Source organism: Peromyscus leucopus, chromosome 19, assembly GCF_004664715.2.
Source record: "Peromyscus leucopus breed LL Stock chromosome 19, UCI_PerLeu_2.1, whole genome shotgun sequence".
NCBI classification, from domain to species: Eukaryota; Metazoa; Chordata; class Mammalia; order Rodentia; family Cricetidae; genus Peromyscus; species Peromyscus leucopus.
In genome coordinates this window covers 74,898,602-74,917,185 of record NC_051079.1, presented here as the reverse complement: position 1 = coordinate 74,917,185, position 18,584 = coordinate 74,898,602, and positions in this window count along the sequence as shown.

The following is an 18,584-nucleotide window of genomic DNA, read 5'->3' as shown; positions in this document are numbered from 1 at the left end:
ATGGCCATGGAATGGAAAAAGTTATGTTGTCTTTTCCTTGAATAATTCACTACTATAAAAAACTTTCCCTTTTTAAAGTTAACATATTATGTTGATAAATTTTTAAAGGCCCTATAATTTCTTTTATTTTAGAAATATATATGAGTCTGGAGAAGAATCTGCTGAGTTGAGGTCGAGCTCTAGCAGAAAAGCATGGATAGAGATGTGGAAAAAACAGCACACAAACTTCACAGAAAATTTAGTCTACGCTACAAAACCCAACAGTATTTCTTTGCCCCCTGACTCGGGAGCTGTACACAGTAGGACAACAACAAAACCAAACCACACAAAACCCATGGCAGCAATCTACTCACGGTTGAAAGGCAGACCTGGGAAAAGTCCTCAGTGGGTTACTGATAGGGCAGCCACTTGCTGAAACGTGCAACTATGATGGAAGCGAACATTTCCTGCCAGACTCCAAGCATCTTGCTAAGCGGAAGAAAGCAACAATCCACATTTGCCTGTGTTCTTAGCCTCTGTGTAACTGAAGGAATTGTTATAGCAAATAAACACACATACCTTGGTCATCTGTTGTCCCCAACATTTCAATGATCACCATAGAAGACTGAGAGGGTGAGAGTGTTAACTCTTGAAGCAGATTGTTCAGTCTGTTAACTCTTCCCAAAGTGGACATCTTTTCATTCATTCATAAAAATTGGATGAGCTGTTTGTCCTGAAAATGTGGTGGGAGAAGTTGACATCTGAGGAAATATTCAACTGGAGAGAAGATGATGGTTGTGATGTTGACAGCAGTATTGTCTGCAATTAACTTACCACCGCCAACATACTACTACCAAGAAGTTTCCTTCTTATATCTCTACTAGCTTATGACTTTACAAATATTAGTTCAGTTAATTGCAAAGTAAAACAAAATAATAAATATATGTTGTTTTGAGTATATGTCTCAATTATTTTTATACTCAATTATTGAGTATAAGTCTCAATATTATTTATGTTTATTTAAACATGATATGATTTGTGATATATAGTAGTTAAATACACATTAAATATATGGTTTAATATATTCTATTTGATTTCATTGTTTGCATCTATTTGTGGACAGCTAGTTTTTCTTATGCTCTGTATTTTCCATTTGAACATAATCCAAAGCTGTATTTCAGTTATTGTTAATAAACTAGCAAAAATTGTCGGACATTTTACAATATGAATAATGATCATGTTCTTCAGAAGTGACATTTCAAGAACACTGTATAAAGCACATGAAAAGATACAATTATTACTGTATGGTGTGAAGTGTATCACCTAAAACTTACTTAATATTCTTCTGTGACAGATGGAAATGCAAGTCAGAGACTTATCAAATATCTGAGATTATAATTCTCACTCTAAATATGCCTACAAATTCAGAGTGAATATTAAATGATAAATAATAAATTTATCATTATTTAACTAGTAAGTAAACGTATTTACTCCTTTCAAATAATTGTATTATCGATGCAATAATTTTTCTTTAAAAAACACATGGCAGGTTTGTATTGTTGACTGCTGGGGACATCCTACTACTGTTAAAGTACTTTGCTATGCACTGAAGATCCAAGTTCAGATCCCACTCACTCATATAAAAACAGTATCTATGCCAGTTTTCCCTGTATCCCAGGGCTGGGAGTTAGAGACAGGATAATCCCAGAGCTCAGTGACCATCTACTCTATTTGAAATGGTGAGCTTGGGCTCAGTGATAGACCCTACTTCAGAAAAAAATAAGGCACACAAATAATTGAGGGAAGATGTCTCAACACCAACTTCTGTCCTCCACATACAAGCAAGGCCTAACACACATGTGTATACCTGCATACAGCAGACATTCATATACAGAAACAAAATAGACCATGTAGGATTGGAATTATTAATATTCCAAAATGAAAATGATAAATAAAATATTGACAGTACTGAGTTGAAAATAATCATATTTGTTCAATTAATAAGTTTTGTTTGATTCCAAAATTAGCTTAGCAGACATAAGAATCACATTTTATTTTTATTGTAAAATAATATCATGTCAAACTTATGCCAAGAAAAGCTGGTGTAAAAGCTCCTATACAGGCCTGGATAAAAGACTCAGTGGTTAAGAGTGTTGGTGCAGCTTGTAGCCAGAAATTTCTCCAGTCCCGCCTGGCCCTGTGGTCTTGCTGCCACTTGTACAATAATCATTCAGAGGTTTAATATTATTTACAAACTGTATGGCCTATGTAATATTATTTACAAACTGTATGGCAGGCTTCTTGCTAGCTAGCTCTTATGTTTTAAATCAATCCATAACTATTAGTCTATGTATTGCCATGTGTCCTGTGGCTTTACCTGTTTCCCATTACTTGTCGTTCCTAGGATGGCAGTCTGGCATCTCCTTCATGTTGGCTATTCTGCTACAAGGACAGAATTGGTTTCCCAGAACCAATATCAGGAAGCTTACAATAGACTACAACTACAACTCCAAGATAATCGATGCCCTCTTCTTGCCTCTGTGGGCATCCTCATACAAGTGGCATAAATTCACACACAGACACACATTATAAAGATTACATATGTGTTAAAATGGTTATTTCTTGTTTTATCCATTTCTCCAATATAAATCTTCTTCATCCCTGTGTCTCCCAGCAAAACCTTTAGAAGGAAATGTTTAAATCTTTTTGTTATTAAACTTGGATGTCAAGTAACTCATGTAGAAGTTATTTTTAAAAGTCTGCTTTTGAACTAACATATTGAATAAATTTATCTTCCCATACTTTGTTGGGACATCATAGCATGTAAAATGTGTCTATATAAGTCTCTGTTAGTTTATGCATTATTGTGGACTTATCCTAAAGGGTTTCAGTAACACTCAGGAAATCTTAATTCTCATCTCATTTACAAGCCACCCACATTAATTACACATTTAGAAGAGTTATCTTTGCTTCATCACTCTTGTCTTCCGACTTTGCATCTTTGAATTATATTCTCACCCTTCATTAAGTATAAGCATTCAAATCTCTAAGATTTTGCTAAAATATGAAAAAGTATGAGAACAGATACATTTTCTTTTTTCTTTTCTTTTTTTTTCTTTCTTTTTTTTTTTTTTTTTGGTTTTTTCGAAACAGGGTTTCTCTGTGTAGCTTTGTGCCTTTCCTGGAACTCACTTGGTAGCCCAGGCTGGCCTCGAACTCACAGAGATCCGCCTGGCTCTGCCTCCCAAGTGCTGGGATTAAAGGCATGCGCCACAACCGCCCGGCTAGATACATTTTCATTTTAATCATATGACATACATATCAAGCTCATTTCTCCTCTTTTGTACACTTTAATGACTGATATAATTGCATACATGCCATTTAACATTAAAAGAGAGGGAAATGTATTCAAAGACAGAATTTCTAGCTTTTACTGTAACATGTACTTTGATTTAATAACAAAGATATAGGTTCTTTGTCAATATGATCACAATAAAGAGAAATTTAAGGGAGGATGAGTTTATGTGGCATACATAGTTTCATGACTTTCAATTCACCATGACCAAGAAGGCTGGGCAGTTCTGCTCATGGAAACAAGTCTGTGGTAGCTGGTTTTCACATAGTGACCCAACAGGAGCAGCAAGCATAGGGCTGAATCACATAAGATGAGAATGCCATCTAAGATCTGACCTCTAATGGCATCCTTTCATCAGTAAGGTCCCCTTCTAAAGGCTTTCTTCACCTTCAAAATTTTACGACAAATTGGACACCAAGAGCTCAGAATATTAGACTCTGAGGAACATTTCAGATCCTAACCACAGCACCCACTATTAGTAAGCCCTTAAAAGTACTTATATGACACGGATGCCTGTGAAGCTCCCAAGAGTATATAGATGGTATGTCACTGAGGATGATATTGAAAATGCTTGTTGTTCCTTAGCCATGTTTCACATGAAAAATAAATAGTAAATTTATGGTATATTTTCTCCCCAACAAGTAAAATCTTTCCAAAAGTTAGCACTCATCGTGTATTGATGATGCTAAGCCAGGTGTAGTGGCACACACCTTTATCCCAACACTTCAGAGATAGAGGCAGGCAGATTTCTGTCAGTTCAAGGACAGCCTGTTCTACTAGCAACTCCAGGACAGGCAGGAATAAGAAAAGTCTACATAGTAGAGAGACTCTATCTCAAAAACAAAGCATAATAAAACAACCACCAAAACAAAATAAACAAACAACAAAACTAAGGAGAATGTTAAATGTCAATTACCATCTACATTCTCATTTGAGAAACTCACAAGGAAAATAAATCTGTTTTGATCCCTGGGTTGGGCCTTGTCATTTTGGCCAGGTATTCTTAGGAAGATACTGCATTTAATTTTCTAATTACTTGTTTTTATATAGTTCTTTAATATGTAATTAACAGATAATTGCCACGTTACTATAATCAAAAACTCGATTCTACTTTCACTTAACTGTTCAAAATATTTTTACTCATTTAAAGTATATGTAATCTGTTAATAAAATTTCACATGAGTTGTGTGTTATTTAGATTAGGTAAATTATTTTCATTAAAACTATACCAATATTCAAAGTTCTGTTGAAAGTTTAAAACTGATTACTGTTTTAAATGAATGTTTTAGTATTGCGAATTATGTATTGCTCCTCTCTCTTTCTCTCTCTCTCTCTCTCTCTCTCTCTCTCTCTCTCTCTCTCTCTCTCTCTTTCTCTATCTCTCTCTCTATCTCTCTCATGTGTGTTTGTGTGTGTGTTTGTGTGTGTGTGTGTGTGTGTGTGTGTGCATGTGAATTGTGTTGTGTTGTGTATAGTGAGTTTCCTTGTGGGTATGTTCATGTGTGTGTGCCTGTGCATCTGCATGTGTGGTGACCTGATGCCAATGTTCAGTGTCCTCTATCACTCTCCATCTTAGTTTTTGAAACAGGGTTTATAATTAAAAATGGAGCTCATCAATTCCACTAGACTGCCAATGAGACCCAAAGAACCTCCAGACACAAACTCCTCAGTGCAAGAGTCATAGAAATACACTTTCCCTTTTACCTAGGTAATGAAGATCAAAACCAGAGTACACATGCTTATGAAGCAGGCACTTTATACAGTGAGTCTTCTCCTCAGAACTACCCCTCAATGGTATTAGTAATCTTCACATTCAAGCTATTTAAAAAAATCAATTAATACTTTGAAATTAAATCCCATGTTTCTTTTTACTTTCCATGAAGAGTAATCTAAACCCTGCACAAAATTCTACTCCAACATTTTATCTAACAGTTATAAAGGTACAGCAACAGAAAACGCAGTTGAGAATCAGTGTAAATCATTTTTATACATCATGTAGAGATTATATTTATAAAGTAAATTATTGAGCACATACCAGGATATAGTAAACACAAACACATTCATGGTATTTTAAGTGTTTTAAATTAAACGTTAATTGCATAGAAGTAGAGCAAATATTAATCACTAGAGGAAGAAAGAGCAGAGAAAGAATGGACAGTTGACACTAATGTATAGTTGTTTGAGAGGACTAGCACTTATGTTCTATGGTACAGTATGATCACTATACTGAAGATACTATAATTTTACTGAGGACTGAAAGACATGAGTTTGAATGTTTTAATAAAATAAGAAATGTTTAAGGTTCCAAATATCCTGATCTAAATATGCAATATATTCATTTGCTGAGTTATAGCCCTCTAGGCCTTATGTATATAATATTAGTAGAGGTCAATTAGACATAGTACTCAGACAAAAATATTCAGAATAAATATATCTATAGTTTCTTGGTCAAAGTACTTTTAGTAAATTTGGTAAGAGTGATTATGTTAGATAATCATGGCTTGATTCTAACCACTTAAGAATATTTTCTGTAACCTATTAAATGACAGCTTGAGGTAACCCACTCAAGTGTGTACTGACCTGTAGCCTTAATTTGAATGAGCTATGGGCCATTCAAGGCTCTATCCTTTTGAAAACCAAAGTCAGACTAAATAGGTTAAGATAGGATTAAAGGGATTGTGTTTCTCAGGTACCGATGTTCTCTTCTTCTGTTTACCTTTTCCACAACATAGTAAGCAAGTGACTTTAATGATTGATCTTGCTTGATTTTATAAAGCATGATAATCAACTATAGTTGACTCTTTATAGTTTGCTGATTTTTGTATTTCTTACATTTTAGAGGAATATATTGGTGTTAAACTGCTCTGTCTTTTTATCTTTGATTTCTGTAATTTGATTATATTTAATTTTCTTAAAACAAGTCTGTTTAACAAACATTTGATTTTTGTAAAATTACATATATGTGTGTATATATATTTTTATATATACATATAATATATATGTATACACACATTTATATATATTTATATATACATATAATATATATGTATACACACATTTATATATATACATATAATATATATGTATACACACACACACACACACGCACGTGTGTGTGTGTGTGTGTGTGTGTGTGTGTGTGTGTGTGTGTGTTTTGAGGTAGAGTTTCTCTGTGTAATAGCCCTGACTATTCTGGAACTCACTGTGTAGACCATGCTGACTTCAAAGTCACAGAGATCTGCCCGCTTAAGGTATGTGCCACCACAACTGGCCAATATATTCTTTTTATTCAGTAGATTGTTTGTCTTATAAAATTAAATTGGTCTTTTAAAAAATATTTGAATTTTTCAGGATAATAGAATATTTTAGAATTCTGACTATTACTTGCCCATGAATTTAAATTGGCTTCATATTTTGTGTTGCAAAATAAATGGAATACATAGCCAGATAGTTTTATATATCATTTTGCTACATAAAAAAAAATATGTTGATGGCTAAGACCAATTACTACACTTGCAGAGGACCCAGGTTCAATTCATAGCACCAATACATAAGCTAACATCACCTAAAACTCAGGATTTCTGACACTGCCCCTCACCACTGTGGGCACCAGGCACACATGCTATACACTTATCATAACACAGACACTCACATAAATAACCTAAAGATACAAATCTTCTAAAAACTGGAGACATATTCAAATGTATTATTTTATCTGAAAAGCACAACCATTATTCTAGTCAACAGATTATGTACATTGTCATCAGTCTTTGAATCTATAAATGATATTTTCTTAAATTTTAATTATTACAAGGAGAATTGGATTTGGTGGGTTATCCCTTATCAAATTTCCTTCCTTATTCTATTGCCCTAATATTAAAAGGAAGGTCTAATTGCAATTTAATTATGATATTAGCTTTGTTATTATAAAATGAGATAAAGTAGGCCAGACATAGCTGTATAAAATACATAATTATGTAATATCTTTAAATGAATAAATTATAATATAGAGTCTAATAAGTGACAGTCTGAAAGGTAGGTGGCAACTTTTTCTTTTTCTCGTTAAAATGCATTTTAAATACTTTATATAATCATATATTAAATCTCAATTTATTGACTATTCATTAAATAATATAGTTGGTTATGAACTCTTAATATTTCAACTTATTGTTTTATGTTAATTTCTGATATAAATTTTTCCAGTGATTTGATTCTTTTTTCTTGGACTAATTATCCTTTATCAAGGACACTTTTATTTTTAATATGAACACAAGCCAGTGCCTGACCTTTCCTAGAAGTGAAAGACGCCATCTAACAATACCTCTCTCTGGATGTAGTGTCTTTGATGGATTCTTCTTTTCATTTAAAATTTATTTGTCTCCTTGACCACTTCCTGGAGACTTTCTTGAACTGAAAAACCCCCAAATGTCACCTGTAATTGATTATTAAACATTCTTGAACTCATTTAATAATAATAAATGTGCATCTTACATAAAATCCTCACTTCCTAGTATAATAGGTGAGATTGTAATGGATAAAGACAATTGATAGGACATTTTATGAAAGATGCTTAAAAGTGAATATCTCATTGATTTATGACTCACAGACAAAAGTATCTATTACAGAATCGATCTTTGTATCTTCTATTTTGTAACTACTTGAATGTAACCACACTTCTTGTGACTTCTCATCCTATGTAAAAAACAGCCATGAATAGGAGGATATGGCTAGAGTTTTCCTGCCTATCACAGAGTCTGGACAAATCTCTGTCACCGGCCAGTCCCACAGCCACTCAGACCCAACCAAGTAAACACAGAGACTTACATTGCTTACAAACTGTATGGCCATGTCAGGGTTCTTGCTAACTGTTCTTATAGCTTAAATTAATCCATTTCCATAAATCTATACCTTGCCACATGGCTCATGGCTTACCGGCGCCTTCACATGCTCCTTGTCATGGCAGCTGCTGGCAGTGTCTCCCTCTGCCTTCCTGTTCTCTCAATTCTCCTCTCTGTTAGTCCCTCCTATACTTCCTGCCTGGCCACTGGCCAATCAGTGTTTAATTTATTGACCAATCAGAGCAATTTGACATACAGACCATCCTACAGCAGGAGGAAGTAAAATTGAGAATATGATGTTCTTAAAACCATACACGTGACCATGTTGGGATTATGCTTCAGAACTACAGGAAGAGCTTCTATGTAATATGCCAGCAATACAGCTCACACGTGATGTCTCCACTCCTAGAAATTCAAGAGTTCCTGTTTGTACATCATGAGTCTGAACATACTTGTCTAGAAAGTAAGAAAATACTGGTGCTGGAGAAATGACTCAGTCCACACATTGCTTGCTATGTACATATGAGGAACTGAATTTTGATTTCTATAACTGATGTAATAGCCCAGTTGCTGACACATGTCTGTAATCCTAGCAGCCTGTTGTTGGCACACATCTGTAATTCTAGAGGGCAGTTTTTTAGCACACATCTGTAATCCTAGTGGCTGGGGAAGCAGGATGATATCTGAAGCTAACTGGTCAGTGTAGCCAGGCAGTCAGAGCTGGGTTCATTGGGAGACCTTGTCTCAAAAATAAGGTATAGGGGTCATCAAGGAAGATGATCTGTGTTGATACCTGTCTTCTGCACGTGCATATGCACACACACATGAACATGAACACACACATAATGGTATTTGTTGTTTTTCCCTTGTGTAAAAAAAAAAAAATGTTAACCAAAATGGATTTTCTTTGCATTACATACTCTACTGATTTATATGAAACTATTCATGATGAGATTTCTTTATTAGAGTTCATAATGATTGTATTGGAAAATCATTTGAAATTTATAATAATGTAATACCCTTAAAATATGGGACAACTTTAATTTTTGTCAGAATTACTGATATTATAATACAGCAGAACACCAGAGAGTTGAGGCCTGGAATTTAGAGATGATTTTGGACAATCTGCCTGGGTTATATTACCCCACATTCTACCTTGGACTAAAAAAAGGACAGGATGTGGAAAGTCAATGGAAGAAAGGTCACTGCTCAGAAATCCTACAATGCTTTTGTGTTCTGGAGAACTGAAACTATGTTAAAACATTACAACCTTATTTTATGTGTATTGTATGGATTTGGATTGACTCTACTATCATTAGGGAAAATGTATTACATTCACATGTATGGCAAATACCTGGTAGCTAATTGAATATTTTGTTGATGTGAAAGAGATCAACATTAATCAATTTTAACAAGAAAGTGTAATATTAAATCTCTATTATTTAGAATATTCTGAAAGTAAAAATATTCAAAAGCAAGTCATTTTTTCTTTAAATGAAATGGGATGTTTTTCAGTACCAATTCAAAAATTATTATGTATAATTTCTTTAGAAAACGTGTGTTTTGTGTTATTTTCCTACAATTACATTATCAAACTGTGTGAGTTATTTAAAGTTTAAAGAACAACCTTTATCATTAAAATACTTTATTATCTGGAAAATTGTTGACTAATTATATCATGCAGCTTAAAGGATTATAGGGAAATTATACTTGAAAATGTTTTGCAATGTCCTATGGAGTATCAGCATGTGAAAAATTGCAAATTAATAGAGGGTGTGTCCAAGTAAAATAGAAATTGGCTCAAATATTTTTTCTTTATTTCTTCACATTTTACACAATTCATTGGACATAATTTTCAAGTCACCCTCTTTGCAATGTTAATTAAAGCCACATTTTTGCCAATTTAAGGATTACATGTGTGCTTTGGTTTATAATGTTGCAACAATGTGCAGATAGTTTCATTTAATTATGAGAAATACTCTCAAATAAAGAGAAATTCGAGTCTGAGTAGCTCTGTAAGATTTTTCTAAGAGTCTACGGGAGGTGACTGTGAAGGATGTAAATCAGACTGCAAATCTTAGACTCATCCTAGAATTAAGCCTGCTACCCTTCTCTAGTCGGCATATCTTGTATATGTACTGAAAACACCACGATCCTTTAGTTGCAAAGAAGTTAATAAATTATGACTATATTGGCCAGACAATGGCTTCTTGGGTTATCACTATTTTTAAAAAAGACATTTGTAGCAGACACAATCTCAAATCTGAACCCTGTTGTTTAGTCCAGACCACCCATCCCTACGCCCTCTGTCAGTTTTCAGAGAATGGTCCCCTGTCCTGGCATTAGTCTGTGTTGTTTGAGACTCTCTCAGGACCACCTCAACCAACAGCTCAACCATTTAATATTTTCCATTGCAAAAAGTAGCGTCCTTGATGAGGAGTGAGACTACACTTGTCTGTGTGTATATGGGTAAGTATTGAGAATATAGTCAGGAACTATGTTAGTTTAGTAAAAAAAAAGATGTAGTAGGTTCTTCTCTTGGGTCTATGACCTCCCGTGCCATGTAGGTGGCTTATTTATAGTACCAGGTACGAATTACCTCCTGCTGAACATGCCTTAATTCAAATAGCCATTGGTTACCCCCAGAATAAACATGCCACTATTGTATCATTGTAGTGCAGTTTTCTAGTTCAGTCAGTAATGTGGATCCTACTGTCATGCTCCTTATCAGCTTGTACAACACCCTCTGATACTATGCGAGGGAGTCCTCAGGTAAGAGGCTTTCATGTCAGCTCCAGCTCAATTTTTCCATGTTCTGTGTCTGAAGTATGTAGGGTCTTCAGCAACAGGTCTAACACTCTAATTATGTAAGACAAGCAAAGGCACTGGAAATTGTTTATATGCCTTTATCCCAGCACTTGGGAGGCAGAGGCAGGCAGATTTGGAAATCTCTTCAGTTCCTCTAACCAACACCACCAGGGAGTTTTCCCATGTACAGGGTGTTTGTTATGTAATTCATGGCTCTTGGGGGATCACCGTTACTTGTATGGTATAACTCCATTGAAGTATGTTACACATACGCTCGCGCACACACACACCCATAAGCACACACACAGACACATAATGTTACGTGTATTTTTAAATAATCATAAAATAGTGTTTCTCTTTGGCTTCTTCAGATACTCTTAATGTTATCTGTGGTTTAATAAATCAGAAATATCAAGTGAAAAAAAGAAATATTTTGGTAAAAAGCAAGCAACAAAATAAGCTAACCCTATGTGGTCTGTAGATGTAACAGTCTTATTAAATAAGAAACAGGGCCAAATGCAGAGTTAAAAGCCCAAGAGGTCAGAGCAATAGCTCAGAGCTAAAAACCCTTTCTTACCCCTCACTGCTGCTGCTGTCCTTCCCCTCAGAAAGAGACCTACTTCCTGTGTGTCTGTCCTTTAATTAACTTTCTGTTCTGCCTTCTCTTTGCTTGTAAACCCAACCACATGACCTCCTCGTCACTGCCTGTTTATACAGACCTCTAGGTCTCTATGGTATTGGTATTGAGATTAAAGGTGTGTGTCTCCATGCTGGCTATATCCTTGAACACACAGAGATCTGCCTGTCATGTGATCGGGATTAAAGGTGTGCGCCACCACCACGCAGCTTCTGCTATGGCTTGCTATTAGCTCTGACCCCCAGGCAACTTTATTTATTAACATACAAATAAAATCACATTTCAGCACAAATATCACCATAGTGGTCCTTGAAGAAATGCTAACACAAGGACAAAATGTTTTTATGCACATTGCAGGACAGTTGCACATATAAACTCAGAGACTGTGATACCATGCACAAGGCCTACACCAGATCAAAGCAAACACAAATTTTGTAATGGAGATGGGGCAATAGGATCAAAATCACACGACTACCTGAAGAGCTATTGGCATTTGATGATTGCTGGAAGAGGTGAAATCAGTTATTTTTAATGATGTGAGCCCTGGTTGGTTATTCATACCCAAGCCAACAGCACACACAGCAGTATTGGGTAACACAAACTAGATTCAATGAGTTTTTTTAAAAAAAACTCAAAGCTTGAACATTAGAGAGATGAACTAGAAGTAGGTTGGGGTTAATATGATCAAACTTCACTAACAAAATTCTCAAAGAATTATTATATTTATTTCTAATGTTAATATTTAATTTTAATCAATAATTATAAACAAGTAAATGTTTACTTGATAAATATAGATTCTACATGGTTATATAACTACATACATTTATGTATTAATGTAATCTAATCAGAATACTTTTATTTTGCCAGAATGTAGTTTAATAAGCATATATAAATTGAAGCTTCTAAATTGTTCCAAAATATTAATAAAAAAATTCTTGACAGTTTCCTAAGTATGTATAAAGACTTGGATGAGAAATTGTTGATGAAAATTTATTGAATAAAGAGCAATAGAGTAGAAAATATATTTAACATATTTTTCTGAAAAAGAAGTCTGTTCATGAAGACATGTTCAGACAGTAAGAATTAATACTATGTTAGTCCATCAAATCAACAACTGACAATAAATCAGTAAACACTCTTCAGTGAGTGTAAACAGAATAATTAATTGGATAGATCTTAGATATGATGCTTTTAGGCATAATGTTTGGACATAAATTTGACAAAAACACACCTGCTTTTTATCCTTTGTGTGTGAATAAAATCAAACTGCAAAGAGAAGAAGAAGAAGGAGAAGAAGAAGAAGAAGAAGAAGAAGAAGAAGAAGAAGAAGAAGAAGAAGAAGAAGAAGAAGAAGAAGGAATACACATCTTCCCAAACTTGTTACTTCTGAAAAATATCATGTTTTAATAATGACATAAAATACTCAAGAGAACAATTTATCCCTATAGTGAGTGATACTACAAAGTTATGATGACTTCTTGGGTTCATTATTTGTTCATTTGAACATAAGTTCATTTGCTATCAGAAATATAGGTTGAGGATAAAAATGTAATAATTGTTACATGATTTGTGGGGACCAATTCATTCTGATCATGCCTGTATCAATAGAAAATGCATATTGTTCTATCCACAGACAACAGTCAACTAATTAAAGGTAGAGAACAATAGATAGGTAAATAGATAATAAATGATAAACAGGTAGGTAGATAGACAGACAGACAGACAGACATAGTTAATCATTTTTGGAGTCCAGTCACACTTTAGTGTGCTCATGTTATTCCACATAGATTATACAATATTTTACCATAATATATGACAAGAAAGTATTTTAAATATGTATTTAATTTATTTTGTATTATTGTATAAATAAGTTCTTGGAATTGGGAAGAGACTGAGTATTTTTGACTTTCACACCTACCTCTTAAATTTCTCCTGACACCCCATGGGAGGCCTTACCTTTTCAGAGGAGGAAATGTGGGGTTGGGTTGGGAGGAAAGGCTGGGGAGGAGTGGGAGGAGAGAAGAGAGGGTGATCTGTGGTTGGTATATAAAATGAATAAAAAATTTCTTAATAAAGAAAAATATTGTAATAAAAAATAAAATAAATCAAGACATTTGCATACAACTCAGGTCAATCAAACTCATCTTAATTATCCAAAAATGAGATCATAAATTTAAAAACCACTTAGCTTGTGTTTTGTATACTTGTGGGAATAAATCATAGCAACACAAAAAAATTCTCCAAAAAGACATAAATTTTTATGACAGTAAATATTAGATGAAAAGGTCTAAAAATAATTTTGCCTTTTGCCTTTTCACTTTTTCTAATATGCTCTAGTGCTATTATTTACATTTTCATGAAAAATAAATATAAAAAACATTCATATATATTGAATATCTGCATTTCTAGCTCATAATGTTGAAGAATTCAATTTTTATTTTGTGACTCATTTTATTTAAAATGTGCTCTCTAAATACTTAGGCATGTTATAACTATTAAAATTGTCTCAAAGATTATTCTTCAAGTCTTTCTCATCTTTCTTTTGAAAATTGTTTTCTTTCTTCTTGTAACATATCCCACTTGCATTCCACATTCCAAATTCTTTTTATTCAAGAATTTCTCTTAGCATTTAAATGTTTTGACAGTATTTTCATTTGTTCAATAAGCTGAAAGAAATAGATATTACACTTGCTCTTCCCCCAAAGCCTGAAAAGTGATCTTTTTCATGTTTATAGATTTTATTGTCCTAAATTTTTCCCTAGCTTGTGAAAAACTATCAAACTTCCACACCTTTTGCACAATGTATTTTCTAAGTTGCTTCTTATTGCTAGACTCTTCCTTTAATGTTAAGGTTCTTTTCCATTTTAGCCTGAATTTATTTTCCCAAAGATATTGCATATTTAATGTTATATTTTCATACCACCAGACTGGACATCTTTTCTAAGATTCCTAAAACCCTCCAGGCCTCATAATTTATTCAGCCATTTAAAATCTGGTCTTCAGTGGCCCAACACAACTCTGAAATTTGATAAAAGTATTTTACTTACTTCTGCATTTGTCTTTGTTACTAGATCCTTTCTGGGTAAATGACAGCTTTGAACCCCTATTACCAAGGACATTTTGTGCATTCATTCTCTAGACACCCAGAACTACCTGCTGTCGCTCCATCCTGACAACAACAATCTCTATTGCCCACTCCTCTCCATCTATGATAACTATCAATAGATTGTTCCTGCACCTTTTATTGCCCCAGAATCTTTGACAGCACTCAGTATAGAATATGGTAAGGGTTCTAGAGTCTCAATTTAGGGAAATATTTTACTAAAATAACAATCCTGTTCATAGAATGATTAAGAGAGATAATGACAATATGAATATTTATTATCATTACTGTACATATTATATATAAAACTATTCTCTGAAAAATAAGTACTGAAGATTTTTAAATTATTAAATATAGTATATTAGGAGTGAGCTGTATTCTGGAGGTGTTTATGCAATAAATATCTGTCAGTCTTGAGTATTTTACCTAATATATGATTTTTGTCAAAAATATCTACTATAGGGAATTACAAATAGACAGACACTAATGAATAGACTTCATCACCAACATAATTCTATAAAATGTACTCTTTGAAGTTTCTAAAATGACTAAATAGGAGAACATCAATCTCGCTCCAACATTAAAAACTCCCAGAGTGCTTGTACATGTGGAGAAAGGGTTTGCCTTGCCAGACAGTGCAGTCAACAATGCACACTAATTTCAGGCAGGACAACTAAGAAATATACTGTCTGGTGTTGCCTCTCCCTTCCCCTTCTCTGCTGACAATCACCCTTTTAAAGTCATTGCCTAACCTTGCTTTGGAGCATGGCAGAGACTTAAAATGAATTTCATCCTTCAGCAGCATTTGCTGTTTTTCTTTGTACTTTAAGCACTTCCTATGTGCTTGGGCATATTATTCAAAAAAAAAAAAAAAAGAAAGTAAATTTGTTTTGACTTTTTATTGTGTGTGTGTGTGTGTGTGTGTGTGTGTGTATGTGTGTGTGTCCATATAGATATTGTATTAGCCCGAAAATGAATGGAGAAGAAAATGTGAAAAATTACTTGAGACATACCAAGGGATAAAAGCAAGTATAAGATAGACAAGAAAAAAAATACAGTCAAACAAGACAGAGGCTGGGAAAATAAGCTGCAGAGTCAAAGCAATTACAGATTTGAAAAAAATACCTAGTAAGTTAAATGTAGATCTCAGGATTTGAAAAGAGTGCACTGTCAATTCTCTGGGCACATGAGTGACAAGCTTTCTTTTTAGTGCAGCTAAACTCAAGCACTATCTCTCATTCAGCTAGTTCCAAAAAGCGTGGGTGCTCTATTGAAATTCTTCCTAAATTGCTTGTAAACTAGTGATGGCAATCTTATTACAGAAGCCATATGATGATTTTCTTTGAGACATTAAGAAGTCATAAATTACCATATAAATTACTTCAGACTTTAAAATCTATGGTAATCGTTTTCTATTATTTATGTGTCAGTGAAATAGGAAGCTAATTTTTATTTCAAAATATAATAGATTTATAAAAGGTACGAACATGATATCTATTTAATTAAATAAAAAGATGCATAAAATGAATCTTACACTACTTATTATCTATAAAATCCCCAGTCTAATTCCAAAGATTATATATCCATAGGTATAGCAATTTCATACATGCATGACCACAACTGATTCTCTATTTACTACCAATCTGTATATCATTAATTTTTGTTCTATCTACAAGGGACTTCAGTTGATTTTGTGCACCTTGTCAAACCCCTTTGCATTTCTCTACTAAATACAACACTTCCCTTTCTCTAAGTCACAATAGTAATATCTTTGTGTAGCTGATTGCAGTAAACACTGAGAATCTTTTAATACTGTTCTACATAAAGGGTCTTTCTGTTCTCAGAGCTCACAGAAATGAATGTATCAGTATTGCTCATGTCTGTATCATGACCACAATTTGTTAAAATTTCTATTGCTCTCATGTGCATGAATTGGACAGTTTTACATAAAATAAATATCTATTTGTTGACTTCCTCTGAGTTTTAGCTATTAATAGTACTGTGAATATTAGAAAACAACTTCTTTTGTTTATTAAGTAGTGGAAAGGGCAAACTCACTGAAAACCAATGTACAAGATTATGAAAAGCTACTAATGTATCATTTTGCAAACTACATTCACAGTCTGAGAGCTCTAGAAATTTCTCTTGGGAGCTAATAGTTGCAATTTTCACCATTAAAACTGAGGAGTTCATGGTGAACTTTCTGGTTGACATTTTCCTAATGATCAGAGATCTTGCACATATGTCTACATATACCTACCACTTGGCTAGCTCCATTTCTAAAATGTGGGCTGAGATTTCCAGCTATTGTTTCCTTTTCATAAAACAGAATATTGGTCTCTTATTTAATTATTGAGGGATATTTTTATAAATTCTGAGTACTATCCAAAATTCTTAGGAGATCCTAGAAAATAGATCTTGTTAAAATATCACCACTAAAAATAAATATTCTATGTAATATAAGTATTGTATTTAATATAATTGATTATATTATGGTCTAAAAGCAGAGTATTCCATATTTATCTACTGTTCTAATGCTTTTATTACTTATGTATATTTTCATTTATAAATAGATATATAAAGTCAAGTGATTTTTTTTATATAAGGTAGTGACTTAATTTTCCCTACACATCACTTTGTTTTCTTCTCATACTCTTAAAGGATACTGTTTCTGATAGTAATACACATATTACTATCACATACACATACACATAACACACACACACACATATATATGTATGTATATATATATGCCTGTATGTACATATCAGCAAACATACCTGTTCAGGTCCATTTCCAGACTATCTACTGCTTCATTGATATTTCATAAAAGGTTTAAAATTTTATAATGTGCTTCTTCAACTTCATCATCCATTTCAGAAAATTTTCTTTGATTTTGGGTATTTTGTACTTCTAAATGTAATTTAGAAACTTTTTTTTTTCAAAACTTTGTGTAAAATTCTGCTTGGAGTTTATGAAAATGTTATTGATCCTATAGTTGAAATAATAATAAATGATATTTTTAATGATATCTAATCCTCTAATAGGTGAAAATTGCACTTTTCATCTATATAAATAATTAATCTTAATGAAACTTTATACCTTTTAAAGGTATATTTCCAATTACAGAGTTTATTTTTAAAAAAAACTGAAGATAAAGTATGCATCAAAAATATAAAGTCACAGAAATTTCTGGGACAGGAGTAGTCAATATAAAATCATGGGCTACCTTCCTTCTTAGGAGAATGTGCTCCTTGCCAAAACGCAAGAGACAGGAGCCTGTAAAACCTCTGTGACTGTTGCAGGCCTGGGCAAGGTTACCTGTCATGATGGAATAATAACGTCGAACTTTTTCCAAGACCCTGTGGAATAAAGGGCTCTAAAATCTGGAATTACGAGAATGCCAGGTACTCTATTTCCATAGCTCAAGGGCACATGTGCTGTGGTTGGGGATTTGTAAAGGCCTTTTAAATGTTATTCTTTGTTGTGTAAGGGCCAGAGGTACATGTGGGCTCATGATAGTTTGTGAATATGATGGTGATGATTTCCCATGTTGCTGAGGATTGGCACTCATCCACTTGTATTAGGCAAGTTCCCCACTAAGGTGCTGCATGGTGATTCTTATCACAATGTCATTAGTTTGCTTATAGCTGGGAAAGGTAAAGACATTATTTTCACACATAAGATCAACAGAGCTTGCAAAGCTGGAAAAATGAGACTGGAACAAACATTCACAAATCATGTATCTGATACTTGTAACAAGAATATGGTTAAAGATATATACTATTTACAGAACTCAACCACAAGGAAGAAACAATGGTATTAGCACAATTGAAATTGTCAAAAAGGTAGATTTCTCTTAAA